The sequence below is a fragment of the Belonocnema kinseyi genome, chromosome 10 (genome assembly GCF_010883055.1).
Source record: "Belonocnema kinseyi isolate 2016_QV_RU_SX_M_011 chromosome 10, B_treatae_v1, whole genome shotgun sequence".
Lineage (NCBI taxonomy): Eukaryota > Metazoa > Arthropoda > Insecta > Hymenoptera > Cynipidae > Belonocnema > Belonocnema kinseyi.
In genome coordinates, this window is record NC_046666.1 from 99,251,670 (window position 1) to 99,257,348 (window position 5,679).

Here is a 5,679-nt window from a genome sequence, read left to right on the forward strand (position 1 = left end):
GCGAGGGCGCATACTTTGAATAAAATATTTGTTATCATTCTCTTGAAATAAATGTGTTTTTTTTTGAAAAAATACCGGTTTCATATGTATACACCTGGTATACGTTTCCATTAGGAAAAAAGCCCCAGGGCACCGTGAAAAGGCAGTAGACACTTTATTACATAATTAATTTTATTTTATAACATTATTATAGCTGAATTAGGCTAAAAATGTAATCAATATTTGAACCAAAGAACACGCAAAATTAAAATATATTTCTATACTTTAAATACTTGTGAATGCAGCAAAATTTCAATAATTAATAAATAATTTATTTGATTTATTTCATAGATACTAAACTGTTAGCGGCAATCACTGAAAGGGGAAACGTGTCTCAACCATGCTTTGAGTATCTTTACGTTATAAAATATTCAAGCTGGACCAATCAGGCGCGCGGTATAAAAAATTGTGCGTCTGCGAGCGAGAGTCCAACTCAGTGTAGTGACCGCTCTTCTCCCGTAGTGAACTCCACCTCGACGCTTGCTTCAAAACACTACGCTGGACTCCTGCTCGCAGACGCTCGTCTATTTATTCCGAACTCTTGATTGTTCGAGCCTAAATATCTTATAGCTCAAAAACTAAAACTTCAACTTATTTTTGGAAAAAGAATTTTCGATTTATTGTTTTTATTTGTATACAGCCATAAAAGTGCAGACACTTGAGTCTGGGACACCCTGTATATCTAGTCATTTTTATTTGACTTGTGAAGAAATTTCGATAAATGATAGAGCATTCTCAGTAAGCCATTAAAATATAATATGGCGGTATCTCTGGGACAATAGCAGTGACGGTATAGCTTTATAGTTTGCACATGCTGCTGGAGGTTTTTAAAATTATATTTTTTACTTCGAAATTCAGAGTAAGTATTTGGCAAAATTTTTGGTAGATGGGAAGACCCAATACTTAAAAAAAAGGTTTTAAATCGATAATTGTGATCTGCATCCTCTGAAAATGAAGATTTTAGCGTAAATGTCAATGCATTGGCGTCGATCACTACAGTGCATATATTGTTATATTTTAATCAATCCCACAGTTCGTAAACCATAAATTATTTAAAAGCATATAAAACTTTGGAAGCTTATACGTTAAGAGTGTATTAGTTTTCTGTACAATTCGGTCGTGCTTGTTTGTAAAAATATATGCGCCGCATCGTTCTCGCACTCCGGAAAGTTTTAATTGTTACAACATAATAAAACTATTAAGAACTTTTAAGAGAACAGCCGCGAGTGTAAAGTTTAACTGAAGTTTTTTATAATTAATTTAGTATTGATTGTTTTTACAGAAAATAACTTTAACTAGTGTTTCCCGCCAAATAAGATGTTGTCTTTTAATACCCTTATCATCACAGGATTCTATAAAGGATTATGGAAAGAACCATTAATAAAAGTTTCGATTTCGAAAATTTGAGGGATCGTCAATGATCTTGTGATACTTAAGGACCAAAAGACTGTTACGGAAAATTCGCGAAAGTCGTGAATTTGCGGGAAGCATTGTGACGGCAAAGTGGTTAAAATTTAAACTCACTAAATATCGCGGTGCTCTTATAATTTTCTATAAAAAACTGGTATATTTAAAATTTCTCTTGTTGCTGCAAATTTGAAGCGTAGTGAACTATTCAATACAGTTTCCAGTCGAGAAGTTTAATTTGAGGAAAAGACAGTGTGCATTCAACTAATCCTTACATCATTGTGTTTGTGTCTAATCTAAATGGGTGAGTTCTCTCGTTCACTCTTCCTTGAGATATCGCTTACGAGTCGATGACTCATTAAGCATTGTACTTACAATCCCCATCTCAAGGAATCTGTCTTTTCACCCTTCAACTTTATCGATCGGCAGTCTACTAATTTTGAACCTGGCCAAGAGTATTGAAATCAGCTAGTTCTCCACATAGAATTTAAAAATTTACAAGTCTTCATCAACGATGATATTTTTTTGTTCAACTATCAACATCAGCTTCAACACTACCCTGCCGCTGAATACGCATTGAAAATGCAAAGAAACCGCACTGGTCAGTGCCTACTCAGTGCTGTTTCTTCAGCACTACATGTACCACTAGTTTTCTATACCTGAGTTTCCCTTCAGGTGTCCGTTTAAATTTTTCATTGGCATTAGGGTCTTATAAAAATACTTAATTATAGAACATGCATTTCTTAAATTATTAGATTGGAAAACGTTTCCACCAAGGATAGGGGTCCTCCTCAATGCCAGATATAAAATTTAAACATATAAGATTTAAATGAAATTAAAATTAAAAGTTTGGCATTCAGTATTTTGTAAAAAAATGTGTTTTCATGCATAAACTTAGTATTTATAATATGTCGTGCAGCTCCTCACTCTCTCTCTCTCTCTCCCTCCCTCTCTTTCGTCGTCAACTCCCTCTATGGGTGATCGTCCCGCTCCGTCGCAAAAGGATTAGGTGATCGCGAGGAAGTACACCACTTCGTATTCCCACAGACACAAAAATCACAAAAACGTCGTACAGAGATACACACTTGAAATTTGAGATGAAGTTAAGGGGGGTTCCGACTTTGTTGGGTCAAAAAAATCGTTTTTTTTTGATTTTGCATTTTCGGATAGATACATGTTTCTAAAATATACCTCGAAAATTTCAAGTCAATATATGAAAATTTCGGAAGTTATGGGCCGTTAAATGGCGCGGTGTCAAACGCACTGGGCTGTAGCGGCCGGGTGCTCTTCGGCGGCGAAACCGGTTCCGATTTTAGGCTTGTTTTTCACGTGAATGAGGAAGGTGGCTTTATGGACCTGGCATAGCTGACTAGGCGTAAGTACTCTCATTTTCTGAACTTTATTTAAACAAATAATTTTTGTGAATCTGATGTGAAATTCGTGATTTCTGACCGCTTGAACTATGAAAATCATATGAATCTTGAAAAAAGTAATTTTGCAATATTTTTTATTAAATAAATTGTTTAAATAATTTCTTATTGCAAAAATAGTACCAGATTTGAAATCAGTGATATCGAAAGCTATGGAAAGCATATGCATCATTCAAAAATTGTAATTTGTGTTAAAAAATTGTTCAAACAAATGAATTTTGCAAATTTGATGGCAGATTTGAAATCAGCGACCCCGAAAACATACGAAATAATGAACAAGTGTAATTATGGCGCAAAAGTTCAACATAATTTTTTGCATTTTTTAAGAAAAACTTTTAACGCGTTTTTCTCAAAACCACTTTTTCCGTGTTGGTGGAGGTCCCACAAGGCGCAAAAATTGAGCAATCGCTATGAAACTTATTTGACATGTTCTCAGAAGGTGTCCGCACAAAGTAGACTACAATCATCAAAAAATATTTAAAAATAATTAGAAGCAAAAAAAACGTGAAAAAATCAAATATATTTTCAAAATCTCATAACATCCTCATTTTTCTTTTTTTTTCTTCATTCTAGTCTACTTTGTGCGCTATAGTATATAGATTAAGAAAATATTTTGATTTTTGTTTCAGGTTTTTTCTACAGCGGGCAGATCTTCCACCAGCGGGAAAAGTCGCCGCCGACCACCTGCCATTGATCAGTGCCCCCCTCCCCCCTTTTCATGTAGCAAACCAACAAATTTTGTAGTACTACAATAAATATGGACAAACAATTGTGGAAAATTCAGCCGCCTATCTTTCATACTTTCCTCAAAAAATATTCCCAAAAAAAACAGCCGGATTTCGGCCCAACAAAGTAGGAACTCCCCTCAATGGAAAGAAACACAAAATCAGCAATTGAGAATTTTTATAAAACAGAATTTCTGTAAATATAAAAAGGATAGTTTTCGACATAAAGAAAATTAGAAACATCCGCTCCGCTTCAAATCACGAAGAAAACTGAAACAGTATTCACATAGGTCCTCCAATTTTACAACTTACAGGGTTCAAAGAAACGGTGTTTTAATTATTAAAAGGGCGGTGGCCGTAATTTTAACTGAAAATTGAGATGACCGATTGCCGTTTCCCTTTAGGAGGCGAAAACCGTAGTGACCACGTGTTCTCAAAATTTTTTCGCTTTACAACAGGATACTATATATTTTTGAAACTTTTTCCACGTCGGTTCTTAAATTGACAGCATTCTCATTACCAGCAATATGACAAATTTCCAACATCAGACGTTTGCGATAGTGACATTCATTCACAAGAATTTTCGCGTTATCAAAATAAAAAAAAGATCTTTCTCAATACTATGCTTAGTGAGCATTGTCTATTTGTTAGAAACCTTATTCATGTCTTTCTTGTGTTCTTTAACCCTTACCTCTAACGGACGTTTAGTTTGGCCTATATGAACCGCTTTACAATTTTGACATTTGCACCAAATGCCATAAACAACATCGCTATTTCGCAAATTATTTCATTTTTCTTTGGTGGGCCTCAGGACCGACGTAAGGTCTCTTTTGTTTTCAAAAGCCGTAGTTAGACGACGAAAACGGGACGACCACACAGAGATGGAGTTGGCGGTGAAAGAAAGGGGGAGAGAGAGAGGAGCTTCACGACATATAGATACTAAGTTTATACATGAAAACACATTTTTTTACCAAATGCTGAATGACAAACTTTTAATTTTAATTTCATTGAAATCTTATATGTTTAAATCTTATAATTGGCACTGAGGAGGACCCCTATCCGTGGTCGAAACGTTTGCCAATCTAATAATTTAAGAAATGCATGTTTTATAATTAAGTATTTTCATAAGACCCTAATGCCAATGAAAAATTTATTTAAACAAATTTAATAATTGGGTCAATTAAATCCGACATCTTTAAAAAAAAAACCAGTAAATATGTCACTGAACAATTTAAAAAACGGCACTTATCACCGAGGGAACTTGACATCTCACTCTGGTAGAGGGGTTATGGGTTTTATAGGAATATTCTAGACAATTTAACTGACAGATTCCAGAGGTCCGCCATGAACATAATGATTAATGATCTGTGCAAATCAACCCGATAATTGAATAATTACATTCAGCTCTTGCAAATAAAAATAGTTTCGATGCTACCGATTGATATGATTAACAATTTTTATGACTCTGAGAATTAACAAATTTCAAGGTTATTTGAAGAACACAAATATAAGCGCCAACAAAAATTTGATAATTTGATCAATGATGCTCAACCTGATAGTGACAGATTTCGCAACACCAGACTGAACGGAAGGTGGTTCAAAAATCTATCGGATACTGATTTACCAGAAAAGGTTGCTAAAGTCGCTGATCTAGGGAAAAATTATGGAGTAAAAATAGAAAACGATCAAACACCGGTGTAAGATCTAATAGCCAGTGTTGAGTCTAATATGAACAAAATACCAGAGGCAGATCAGGATCGCGCTAAACTAAATGTTGCGAGTAATATATGTGGGGTTATAAATTTGGGCTACGCCGTAAAGTCAAAAATCATACAACCCTTGAAAGAAATGACACAGGCCGAGAAATTTGCAAAACAAAACCCTAAGATTATTTTTGTTAATGCGGACAAGGGTCATACTGCCGTCGCGATGAAAAGAGAAGATTACGAGGGTGGATTGATAAGTTTCCGGCCTGGCCAAGAAAAACAACGTTTTTAAGAATTTTTTGTTTTTATTTCTCAACATAATCTCCTCCAAGGCTGATACATTTCTCATAGCGGTGTTCTAGTCTAGTAATG

The 5,679-nt window shown here is 34.9% G+C and overlaps 1 protein-coding gene across 4 annotated transcripts in view; it reads right to left on the reverse strand.

Annotated features, from left to right (window-relative positions):
* LOC117182096 (anamorsin homolog) overlaps nucleotides 1–5,679 on the reverse strand; it is an 87,036-nt gene that overhangs the window by 68,349 nt on the left and 13,008 nt on the right. The window lies entirely within an intron of this gene.